The sequence below is a fragment of the Anguilla anguilla genome, chromosome 4 (assembly GCF_013347855.1).
Source record: "Anguilla anguilla isolate fAngAng1 chromosome 4, fAngAng1.pri, whole genome shotgun sequence".
NCBI classification, from domain to species: domain Eukaryota; kingdom Metazoa; phylum Chordata; class Actinopteri; order Anguilliformes; family Anguillidae; genus Anguilla; species Anguilla anguilla.
In genome coordinates this window covers 39,257,009-39,270,620 of record NC_049204.1, presented here as the reverse complement: position 1 = coordinate 39,270,620, position 13,612 = coordinate 39,257,009, and the positions used below count along the sequence as shown (strand labels likewise).

General features: G+C 45.6%; 1 pseudogene; it reads left to right on the top strand.

Moving 5' to 3' along the window:
* Positions 1 to 3,259: 3,259 nt before the first annotated feature.
* On the top strand, positions 3,260 to 11,839 carry LOC118225024 (annotated as a pseudogene).
* Positions 11,840 to 13,612: the final 1,773 nt, after the last annotated feature.

Here is a 13,612-nt window from a genome sequence, read left to right as displayed (position 1 = left end):
TTTTATTATTTATTTCAATGACGCTACGTGCGACATGAAATAAGGCTTGAAATTAAAACCGCCACTTTCACCCATCAAAGTTGGGAGGGCGGGCTCTAGTGAGTACACAAAACACACGAGGCTTAGTGATAGGTTGAGTATTTCTGAGAGACCCGCCTCTAGTGGCTACAGGCTACAGCAATCCAGCGATGAGCGATAGGATTCCCAAGGCAAGCAAAGCGGAGTAGCACACTATAGCCGCGTTTCCACCGCAGGAACTTTACCCCGGAACTAGGAACCTTTTGAGGAACTCAGTGTGTTTCGACCGCAGGATCTAAATTAAGTTCCGGGGACTTTATTTTACCCCCAAAAAAGTCCCTGCTCGGGGGGGTAGTACTTTCCAAAAGTACCGGAACCTTTGGGGTGGGGCGCAAGCGCTGAAAATTTCTGATTGGTCGACTACTTGCAGTGTTTTATTTCAACCGCCATTTTTAAAAATCTGCAGCCGCAAACCTATTTATTTTCATAATAACTTGAAATCAAACTTGTATGTTTGCTCAAAAGTAGGCTACTTGCGGCGCAGTAGCCTACTCCTGCCAACGTCTTGGAATTATAACGTGTGCTCTTCTGTTCTTTTCTTGCTTTAGTATTCGTTTTATAAAATGCTAAGCATTCGTGCTGGGACAGCATATTATGTACCAAAACATTCAAACGGTTTAATTCGGTTGCTGAATATTTTCTTCCAGATTTTCTTTGTTAGCCCATTGTAATTGACTCAAAACGTTTGTTATGTGAGGTATGCGGTAGTTCTGCGTAATTTACATTGGTGATACAGTAAAAGCAAACTGGAAATCACCTTCCGCACTTTTTGTCAGGGTAAAATAACAGGTTAATTCTAGTAATCGTCCCTTTTGCTTTTTCAGACTGCCGTAATTTTACTCAATTTTACTCAATTACGCCATTCTTCAATTCCACAAAAAGACCAGGAAGACTATGGACTAATTTATGGTGCATGGTTCGCATCTGGAGGGCACACTTCGCTGCTCGGCTAGCAGTAACTTTGAAGGAAAGCAAACGGTGGCTGTACCACTGCTAATTAAAATTTTCACGCAAGTCCGAGTTTTCGTTCTATTCTTGTCATTTTGCCATTAGCCTATATGGAATTGACGATGAGAAAGTAATCAATTCAACAGCAAATTGTTTGCAACGTGTGCATGTTCTCTGCTGTTGTTGCCAGTTATTTGTGGAATGTGAATGCATTCTGTCGCCTCGGATGTCAAGACATGAAAGCGAATGTTCGAATAAAAACATAATGAATGTGTTTGAGAGGATATATAAAACAGTTACAATCTGACTATTTGTTGCATAACAACGGTCCAAGTTCAACTACCAACGACAGTTTTGCTTGACAACGGTAAAATATGCCCAAACGGCTGCAGAAGAATATTTCAATTTCAGGTGATTAAATCAATAAAAATCAATAAATACAAAAGTAACCATATGTAGTCATTGTTGGTAACCCGTTGTATATAAGTGGAATAAACCCCTCCAGGCTGAGAAAATAATGTAGGCTACTTCGGCGGTAGTATGGGGTTACAGAAGAAATCATAGGACAGATGGACCGAGGACAACGTCGCTTTTTCATACGTCAGTGGGCTAATTTGCCTAATCTTTGCGGGACTTTAGACTGCGGTGGAAACGCAGACAACAATGGGCTGAAGGAACCTTTTGGTTCCTTGAAAAGTAGTTCCTGGGACTAAAAGTTCCGGGTACTTTTGGTGGAAACGCGGCTTATGTTGTGCCAGCGGGCGGTCAGGACAAGCAGAAAGAGTTGCCCACAATTACTCCGCGACATGGCTAATTTGATTCAAGAGGCACTGAATTCCTTGCAGGTGTAAGGCCCACTGGAACAGACATAGAGTGGAATTTCCTCTCTGACTGTCGTAAAGCAATTCGCCAGGTGCAGAGTCTGATATTGTCGGGACAGAGTGACCCGTAAGACCTTGGCATCTGGTTTTGCGACAGTTAACAGGTGACACCTCTTTTCTATGGGAAAGCAGTTCTAAAATTATCCCAACGTCCTGGAGGTTTCAGATGGCAAGTAATAAAATCACATGATGGAAATGGGGCAAATTGCTCAGGACAGTTGAGGGACAGTCACAGTGCCCTCACCTGGTGTCACTGGGTAACTTGTCTCCCAACCTTCATAAGGAGAGAAATTTACTCACGCACACTTTTGGTTAGGAAATAAATCCAGATTTGGGTCGAATACATTGATACACTACACTCTGCAATCTTCATATACTGTGGAAAGACATTAAGAGTTGACAGTTGGTTCATGTAAATGATTGTACAGTTATTTCATGTTTTTCAGAGTTTTCATGACAATCACGAGAACAAATATTCATATTTGGTATGGTTTTTATGGTCTCTGTGCGAGTGATGCTCTGGTTTAGGTTTTAAAACCAGCAAACATAGAGAAAATCTATTTTAATAAATTTGGAAGTCAACTGTATTTTTTGGACACTCCTCCTGGTAAATCCATCTGTCTGATCCTGTCTGAACCAAATTCCAATCTTCCCCCCTCCAAGTAAATTTATGGTTTTATGAGCCTTTTGTGGCGACATCCACCTGCCTGCGCTGGGTTCTTATAGGAGAGGAACAGGGCCCTCTGGGAATCTGCAATCAGACTTCCCACACAATACTCTTTCTGTGTGTAGACTGCTGTCAGGTATGCGCATCTTTATCTTTGATATGATGTACTTTTATTGTTTTACTATTTTCTAAATTCTGAAACGACAAATTGATTATTTTAAGTGTATAACCTACCTGACATTAAAACTGTTAATGACTTGATTGGTGTGGTCTTGGTCAATGTTTCGTTCTTGTAAAAGCCCTCTAAGTCGGTTTCCCCCAATTATGACTAGGGAACTGCCCGTTGGACTTGTTTGATCACCAAGTTTTCAGTTAAGGCGGGACCGTCAGCAGAACCAAGTTGATCCTGGGATGACCAATATTGGCCCTTTCGGAGTCCCTGAACCTTAATTAGGTTATACTCCCCATGAGGGAAATCTCACAACCGCTGTGTCGTCTGCAAACATCTAGTTAAATTGTCGTTACGGGCGTATCCGCGGTGCGTACCGGGTGAAACTGCGTTGACCCTCGGTGTAGAACTTCAGATGAACTGAGTTCCATTCTAAATCAAGCCGAAATTCTAATTTGGAACATAACGTATTAATTAATATGGAGTCAGATATAACGAGTAAGAGCAGTGGGGACAGTAGAACATAGATACAGTATTCACAGGCTGCTTAAAGAATAACCTTTTCCAACAGCAACAGAGGAAGACATTCTGCATAAACCTTCACTCCGAACTATTTCCCTCCTTGGTGTAGTTTCGAGAGCCTACATTTTGGTGACCTCGACGTGATCTGATTGCTGTCTGTGGTTTTTGCCTGCGTGACCACTTTCGTAAGACGACAACTTCCTGTCCTACTGTACATTGATATGAGGTTTGGCGTCGCTGTCGTTCTGTTCTACTTCCAGCTGTGGTGGTAAGTACAGTCTTTACTACTTTTTAGAAAGTGTTGAGGGAAAGATAAAACACCATACAGACACATTTGTAGAACGGGTCGACATACCCAATTAATAGACCGGAGACGTAGAAATCCGGTGGTGATTTAATAATTTTAACTGTACCATGGAGTGTGAGGGATTCGATAGCGGCAGTGTAGACCAAGAGGTCATGGAGATGTTTGGCGTGTGTTTTAAAAATGCCATCGTTCGGGTGCGTGATAGAGGAGTTAGCCTGAATTGGGGCAACGCTGAAATACTTCGTTGGTACCAGACAGAGGGTCGGCAGCTGCAACTTAGATCCCAATATCGAAAACTTCCTGCTGTACTTGTTTACCTGTTGCGCCGAAACGATCTAGCTGCGTTATCTGCAAATGTGAGAGCTGTGACTAGCACTAGAGAGTTGGAAAGATCGCGCTCAGATGAGTTAAGAAAACTGCGAGCAGAGGTAGAATCCTTTGCATTTGATAAACAGAACTGGGCAATCCAGAGTAACACTCTGCGAATGCGAATTACTGGTTTGGAGAGGGAGCTTGAGAAGAGCAAAACCTATGCCGAGGCCTTAGAGGCTTGTTGTGGCAAAGTTGGATTGCCTATCTCGGCCATTCGACAAGGGGGAGTTAAGTTCGCCAGTGGTGGCATGCCTGAGGATAGCGAGGATGAGGATATATTAGCCCTAGGAGATAAAACCCGTGAGGATATCTCTTCTTCGGGAAAATACAGTCATGTGCGTAAGCGGCCTTCTGCAACCCCAAGCATGCCGGGTACGTCTGTCTCTGAGAGGCCTGAGAGTGAATTTTATTATCGCCCTAACCGGCCTGAGGAGCCTAGGCAGCGAAGCCCCGTAATGACTCGTCATAGAACTAGCACAAGTTTCCATAAGCCGGCGCGGATAGCCGTATTAAAAACCATGACGGATGCTGATGACGCTGTTACCCTGATTAGCCGCCCGTTAACTTGCGAAGAATGTTCTAGGCACAAGGAGGTTGTAGGGATGATGCCTAGAAAAGGCCCATTCCAGCCCTACTGGGACAACCTCATGTTGCAGGCCTCGGTATATAATTTAGAGCTTCGGGACATATGGCAGATTATCCTCCTTACGATCCCAGAGGAGCTGAGGTCTAAAATGCCGGAGGAACTGCGATCGGGGAGGATTGTGGTTAAACAGGAGGGTGAGCTAGACAATGAGGTATATGACCGACTTAAGGAGGCTTTGTTGCAATTGCGGGGTCCAACGCATGCGGCGTGGCATAAGATCCTCGACATAAAGCAGGGACCAAAGGAAGCCTTTGAAGTGTATGCCGAGAAAATGTGGGTATCTTTCAAAGAGCACTCGGGCTTGGAGCAGGCGGACCGTGATCAGGAAGTGCTGTTGCAGCTCCTGAAAAACAATGCGGGGTCCCATATCCAGCAAGCATTAGCCAACGGAGCTGACCCACCAGAGAATACCTACCGGTCATTGGTGGAATGGGCTTCAAAAATAGAGAACCGGCTACAAAAGCAAGGCAAGCTTCGCTCTGTTTTTGCGGCTCAGTGGGTAGCCGAAGGGAAAGGGGCGAAGGATGCAATAGATGGCAATGGTAGCTCACAGCCGGGATGCGTATACTGTCATAAGACCAATCATAACCTCGATCAGTGCTTCAGGCTAAGAGAAAAATTGGGCCTTCCCAGACAGGCATCCAAAAATGATAAACGCATACTGCTGGAGCTGGGAAAATTAATAATGCAGAGCAACCCGATGGCCAGCGAGCGACGCTCAGCTGAGCAAGCCCAAAAAGCCGTGAGCAACCCCTATAGTGCGCTCCAAGCAGAATTGGCAGCGTTAGCTGCCAATTATGAGGATTCACAATAGGGGTGCGTGGCCTCCCTTGCGCTCGGGAGCATTATTCCTAGTGGAAACCGGATTAAAATACGAGCTAGTCTTGGAGGCCGATTAGTTAATGTTTTAGTCGATACCGGTGCTGCATGCTCCTGCACGGATATACTATTACCTCTTACGGACCAAACTAGTCAAATTAAAGGCATAGCCGGTACCCTTATGATAGCTACTCGGACACAACCCGTTAAACTTAATCTGGGAGTGGTAGTGTTAGAGGAGCCGTTTTGGTATCTGCCGGGTAATGGAGAAGGGACTATACTGGGCATGGAGATAATGCGGAAATACGGATTTGTGATTCATTGTCTTGAAAAACAAATTGAAATAAGAACTGAAAGGGCTGCAAAACAGCGCCCTCCGGGAAACCGCATTATGTCTATATCCACTGCAGATCCCATCCAGCAATTGATTAGCAAACATAGCGATGTTTGGGCCAATCATGAACATGATTGTGGCCTTGTGGACTTTGAAGTTGGTATTGAGGGGGATCCACCTCCCCCCCAAAAGCAATACCGCATTAAACCAGAGGCGGAGGCCGCGGTGCATGAAATAGTTAAACAACTCGAAATGAGAGGTATTGTTCGGCGGTGCAGCTCAACCGCTAACTCTCCCTGTCTACCGGTGCCAAAGCCAAATGGTAAATGGCGTCTCTGTATTGATTATCAGCGTCTCAATCATGTATTGCCCAGGGCCACAGCTATTGTGGCAAACCCATCTACTATCTTGACTCAGATATCAACCGATGCGTGTTGGTTTACTGTTCTGGACATCAAAAATGGCTTTTGGTCCCTTAAGGTTAAGCGAAGGGACCAGTGGAAATTGGCATTTACTATTAATCAGATTCAGTACACCTGGGAAAGAATGCCACAGGGATACCACAATAGTCCAGCCATTTTCCATAGAGCAGTAGCTGATGTTTTGGGACCGCTGCTGGCAACGGGTGATGTCATCCACTATGTGGATGACATCCTAGTGGCGACGGGGGGATCACTCAAGGATCATCTCCAAGTAGTGGACACAGTAGTACAGACCCTGGGGAAGGCAGGATTTAAGCTTAATAAAGAGAAGGCGCAACTTGCGCAAAAAGAAGTCCACTATTTAGGCTACACCCTTAGTCAAAATCACCGTGCTTTGACGGAGGACAGGCGTAAAAGTATTGCGGAACTACCCCGACCATACACTTTAAATGCGTTACAAAAAGTGTTGGGAACAGCTAATTATCTACGTGATTTCATCCCGGATTTTGCTGAAACTGCGGCCCCGTTGTACAGCCTGTTGAAAGGGAAATCTAAGCCATCCGATGTGCTTGAATGGACTGAGGAGCACGATGCTGCATTTACAGCTTTGAAACAGCGTTTGTGCGTGGCTCCGGCATTAGGTTTGCCTAATCCGTCTAAACCATTTCATATTCAGGTGGACGCGCACGCAAATACACTTAGTGGCGTGTTAGCTCAAGAGCATGGGGGGTTGTTGCGTCCAATTGCATACTACAGTCGCAAAAAATCTCCAGTCGAGCAGGGATTTGACCCATGTACGCAGCACGTCCTTGCAGTTCATTGGATGTTAACAACAACAGAACCTATTGTGGGGTTTCAACCTGTTGTTGTGCACACAATGCACACGCCGGTTCGAATGCTGATGCAGGGCCAAATCAAAGGCGTATCATCTCACAGGTTAGCAAGATGGCTAACTGATATTCAAGCGCGTGAGATCACGGTAGAAAACAACCGAATCCTACCGCATCTGCTTGGGGACATAGAAGGTCAGCCGCACGTCTGTGAACCGAGACCAGAGGTGCAAAGCCCGGTCGGTGAGGTAGAACTGCCTGGTCAGACCCGAGCGTATATTGATGGCTCGCGGTTCTGGAGTGAGGGCCGATTTCATACGGGATGTGCGGTCTGGGTCCCTCAGGACAACTCTAAAAATAGCCAACAGTTGTTATTTAAGTTGTCTCCTAGGATGTCAGCACAGGAAGCTGAGCTTGTCGCGTTGCTAGAAGCCATTAAAGCCCACCCCGAATCGTTATGCGTATATACTGATAGCCGCTATGCGTTCGGGGTGGTGCATGATTTCATGGCTCAGTGGCAACTGCGCAAGTTTCTCACGGCTGCCGGAGCGCCGATAAAACATTTTAATATTGTTACTGCGATATGGCAAGCGACTCAGGACCGCAAAGCTCCCCTTTCAGTAATTAAAGTGCGAGCGCACATTACAAAAAATCCAGATGTGCATGAAAAAAATAACAGCATTGCTGATCACCTAGCTAAATTAGCTGCCTCATGCGGTGATGACTGGCAGCAGGAGACTTCATTGGGCCTTGCTGTGAGTGCGATTCAGGTTACTCCCTTTGACCTCAAGCAATATCAGCAGGAGCTGTGGGAGGAGGGGGGTGAACTCATACCACACTTAAAGCAGGACCAGCTGGTGACAGTCGAAGAGGGCATAGTGCTACGGGATGGTAGATATGTCGTTCCTGCTAGTCTTCAAAAACCAATCATCGCAATGTACCATGAATATGCACATGTAGCAGCTGATAAAACAATCAAATTGATAAAGCGGTACTTCTGGTGGCCGCAGATGTCTTTGGATGTTAAGCAATGGTGTGATTTATGTCTTGTGTGTGCCACTGTCAACCAGGGTAAGCGTGGTCGCATGAACCTGCGGCGGCCAGACCCTCCAAAAGGGCCATGGGAGTCCCTCCAGTTAGATTTCATTGGTCCGCTTCCCAGTGCCAAGGGGGGGTATCGCTATTGCCTCGTGATCATTGATAAATTCTCCAAATGGGTTGAAGCAATTCCCACACGTAATAACACCGCGAATACTGTGGCACGAGTGCTGGCGAACCAGATTATCCCCCTCTGGGGAGCGCCGATGCAAATTGAATCTGATCAGGGGACTCATTTCACAGGCCAGGTGACTAAAGACATGTGCAAGATGTTGAATATAAAGCAAAAACTTCATATCCCTTACAGACCTCAGAGCTCCGGAATGGTTGAGCGGGTGAACCGCACAATTAAAGAGGGCATTGCCAAACAAATGGCACAGCACCAGAATGGGTGGATTGAGGCTCTGCCCACCGTTCTGACCGTCTTAAGGGCTACACCCTCCAAAGCTACAGGCATTAGCCCATATGAGCTTATGACCGGGAGGGTGATGAAACTGCCCATTGACCCAGCAATTTCCCCTGCCGACCTGGGACCGTTGGTGCGGATAAAACAGCAGGTGGTGCTGGCTCAACTGCAGGAGCGGCTCAAGATGCTACATGCTCAGGCTGCGCTGAGACAGCAGCAGTCTGACCTGCAGAATGAGCGTCAGTTTAACCCCACCTCTGAAACTAAATTTACAGAGGGGGACATGATCATGGTACGAGTCTTTGTGAAGCAAGACGCTTTTGCTCCCCGATGGCATGGGCCATATGAAGTGAAAGCTGTCTGCAACAGCTGTATAGCCGTGACCATCCGGGGGAAGCTAAAGTGGTACCACATGTCCCAATGTAAATTGTTCAAAGGTGCTGAAGAGAATTAACCGTGTTTCCTTTGTGTCTTTCCCATTCTAGGCTTGCTGCAGCAATCCCATGGGTGCCGGATACCAGGAGGGTGTCAGGGGACTCATGTGTGAAGCTGGGGCAGCGTATCCTCCTGAACTACCATCTGAAATGTGGGAGATGGGTGTGGCGATATTTTAAGGGGCCATCCACACCTCATATCACCATACCGCTAAGGGAACCAGTTACATGGCCTCCCGGGATAGCACCGGAACCAAATTGTGCCGCAAAAATTTGCTGTAGGTCAGGTTCCACCCATCTCCCATCCAGGACAGTAACTGGCTACACACTTTTGCAGCCCATAAAATTCACACAACCCAACACCACAGCCTGGTACAAGCTTAAAGAGTACCCAGGCGCTGACATTGGCAGCTTACATCTGCTACATTATGAAAATAACCATGGCTTAGATCCAAAAAAGTGCTACCGCACGATGGATCTAGAGCCAAGCACCTATCGATGCACCCATACCGAGCCACATAATCAAACACACATAGGATACACAGAGTTAATTTTCAATGTAACCTCCTCCTCTATTAACGACCGCAGTGGACTTAAAGCCTTCATCTGGACCAGCCGGAAGGAGGGGACATACTGCGTGGGGCGATGCGAGGCTAGTCTGGAGACTTACACCAGTCCCCAGAACTGCACTTGGACTCGACATCATTGTTTTAATTTAACCACCTGCGGATATCACAAGCCCACGCAGTGTCCTAAGACCTACCCTCTCCCTCCTGGTGGTCTCATTAAGGGAAATGTAAACAAAACCTTATTACATGACGTGAATCTTGTAATGGCGCATGTTAGTTACAATATCTCGAACATCCTGTCAGCTTATGTAACCCATTGTGACATAAAGGACAAAACATATGCATGGCTGCAGGCACGGCTCGATGATTTAGTTTCTGATTATAAAGGCAGACTTGCCGTTCAAATTCCACCCGTACGCTCTAAGCGAGACTTGTTCGGAGATGTTACAGGTCTTTTCGGTTCAGGTAACTCTATTGCAAACACCTATAAAATAACAAAACAATCTCAATACTCAGCATGGTTGGCAAATCAAGTGGCCACTGGTTTCCAACACCTCACTAATAGCAATGAGAATATCATTAAGGCTGTAAGGTCCGAAGCGCAGGCGCTTCTTGCCATCAGCCATTCATTATTCAATCAGACCCGTACCATCGAGCGTGCCTTAGCCTGCAGAACATATGCTCAGGATCTGTTTACTGCTGCCAGACAAGAGATTTTAGACCTTCGTCTGCGCAAACCCCCGAGGCATGTTCTAAATGATTTGATAGAAACTTTAGACCTGCACAGGTGGATTGTGTCAGAAAAAATGAAAGACATAAAGCATGCCGAATTATTGACAACTTTTATGATGTACACAGGGACTGAATGTGTGGGATGTATTGGGTTCTTTGTTTCTTTTCCTTTAATTCACCCAGAACAGGTGTACCCAAATTCCACTACCATACGCTCTATCGGCGTAGTAGTGAAGAATCAGATTCTAAAATTAGATCACCTTACCGGGTATATCACTATGAGGGGCACAGAGACCATATTCACCACTCGCATGTGTTGTCATGAAACCTCTAGCTATATCATCTGTACCTGTAACACCTTACAACCTTTTTCTCCCAATGATACCAATTTCATTAGTGTGCAGTCTTTGCATGGCCACGCTGACGCTATCCAGGTTTCCCACACACAATGGTGCGTCATCAGCGAGATGAACTCTCTCGTATGGAGGTCTGACCTGTCCAGCAAACCACACTTTCTGCTTGGAAGTGACGGAAGATTTGGCCATGGGTCAGATCAACATTCTAGGCCGAGTTCCACTGGAGGTAGACGTCTCCCCGTGGTGGGAGGACACATTCTACGAACAAGGAACGCGGGCCCTGACTGACCTAATGAGTTTGGTAGAACAGATCATCCGTGACACCAATTACCACATCAACCAGGCTCAGGTGGAGGTGAATCTGGCCAAAAGAACAGCGGAGATCCTGGCCAGCTCCTCTACCCGGTCCGCCCAGGACGCGTACACCTGGTGGGATTGGGTGTTCCGAGGGTGCGTCATCGCTAGCGCAGTCATCTTTACCATCACCCTGGTTCAATGCTGTTATTTTCGACACCTAATACACTCTCTGCGCACCTCCACTCATGCTGCTTTGGTTCTCAGCCCCCTCCAGTTGCCAGCGAGGCCGGGCTGGAGACCATAAACACCGGACCTGGACTGCTGTCAAAGTTGGGCATTTTCAGTGACCCCTGGGACAGCGTTCTGTTTGTCCCACGGGGCCAGAGAGGGGAATCTGTAAGGCCCACTGGAACAGACATAGAGTGGAATTTCCTCTCTGACTGTCGTAAAGCAATTCGCCAGGTGCAGAGTCTGATATTGTCGGGACAGAGTGACCCGTAAGACCTTGGCATCTGGTTTTGCGACAGTTAACAGGTGACACCTCTTTTCTATGGGAAAGCAGTTCTAAAATTATCCCAACGTCCTGGAGGTTTCAGATGGCAAGTAATAAAATCACATGATGGAAATGGGGCAAATTGCTCAGGACAGTTGAGGGACAGTCACAGTGCCCTCACCTGGTGTCACTGGGTAACTTGTCTCCCAACCTTCATAAGGAGAGAAATTTACTCACGCACACTTTTGGTTAGGAAATAAATCCAGATTTGGGTCGAATACATTGATACACTACACTCTGCAATCTTCATATACTGTGGAAAGACATTAAGAGTTGACAGTTGGTTCATGTAAATGATTGTACAGTTATTTCATGTTTTTCAGAGTTTTCATGACAATCACGAGAACAAATATTCATATTTGGTATGGTTTTTATGGTCTCTGTGCGAGTGATGCTCTGGTTTAGGTTTTAAAACCAGCAAACATAGAGAAAATCTATTTTAATAAATTTGGAAGTCAGCTGTATTTTTTGGACACTCCTCCTGGTAAATCCATCTGTCTGATCCTGTCTGAACCAAATTCCAATCTTCCCCCCTCCAAGTAAATTTATGGTTTTATGAGCCTTTTGTGGCGACATCCACCTGCCTGCGCTGGGTTCTTATAGGAGAGGAACAGGGCCCTCTGGGAATCTGCAATCAGACTTCCCACACAAGACTCTTTCTGTGTGTAGACTGCTGTCAGGTATGCGCATCTTTATCTTTGATATGATGTACTTTTATTGTTTTACTATTTTCTAAATTCTGAAACGACAAATTGATTATTTTAAGTGTATAACCTACCTGACATTAAAACTGTTAATGACTTGATTGGTGTGGTCTTGGTCAATGTTTCGTTCTTGTAAAAGCCCTCTAAGTCGGTTTCCCCCAATTATGACTAGGGAACTGCCCGTTGGACTTGTTTGATCACCAAGTTTTCAGTTAAGGCGGGACCGTCAGCAGAACCAAGTTGATCCTGGGATGACCAATATTGGCCCTTTCGGAGTCCCTGAACCTTAATTAGGTTATACTCCCCATGAGGGAAATCTCACAACCGCTGTGTCGTCTGCAAACATCTAGTTAAATTGTCGTTACGGGCGTATCCGCGGTGCGTACCGGGTGAAACTGCGTTGACCCTCGGTGTAGAACTTCAGATGAACTGAGTTCCATTCTAAATCAAGCCGAAATTCTAATTTGGAACATAACGTATTAATTAATATGGAGTCAGATATAACGAGTAAGAGCAGTGGGGACAGTAGAACATAGATACAGTATTCACAGGCTGCTTAAAGAATAACCTTTTCCAACAGCAACAGAGGAAGACATTCTGCATAAACCTTCACTCCGAACTATTTCCCTCCTTGGTGTAGTTTCGAGAGCCTACACAGGTCTCTGCAGAATCAACTCCAGAATCATCTTTTGTAAATGTACCGTCTCTTCTCTCCACTACTCCCGAGATGCGTTCAAATTCAGCGCACAAGGCGAATGTTTGCAAACTATTTCAAACTTTTTTAACTTTGTGTTCCCCACGAACGTTCGCCTCTGTTCGCTGAATTTGAACACACCTCTGTTCAAGGTAATTTCAGTGGTCCCGAGCTAGCTTTTCAGTGTGCCGAGCTAGTTTTTTCAGGCATCATCCTTATGCTAGCTCAGCCTGATGTTCCCGCGCCCTATGTTCCTTCCTTCCTTGCTACATGTCAGAAATTCAAATGTGTTGCTTCTTTTATTCAACAGCACAGGTAGCACGGTTATTAGAACTATAGACATATACATGTCTATGATTAACACCATATTGGGGCTCCAACAACACACCTCCAGCACAGCCATGTTGAATTAGGCATGAACAATCGAATCAAGTCGATGCACCAATCAAGAAACAGTACTCGCTAGAGCCCGCCCTCCCAAATTTGATGGGTGAAAGTGACGGTTTTAATTTCAAGCCTTATTTCATGTTGCACGTAGCGTCATTGAAATAAATTATTAAATAAACAAATACGTACATTTCGTGCCACATTTAATTTATGCTCACATTTCATGATGTATTTATTTATTTAATTTTGTCCGAAATATTCCTCCATACATAGAGCCATGCTAATAGGAAATGCCATTGCTTTATTATGTCCAGAGAACTGAAATGGTGAAATGAAAGTTCTCTTTTTTGATGACAAACAAGCAATAAATGACTATGTACAACAATA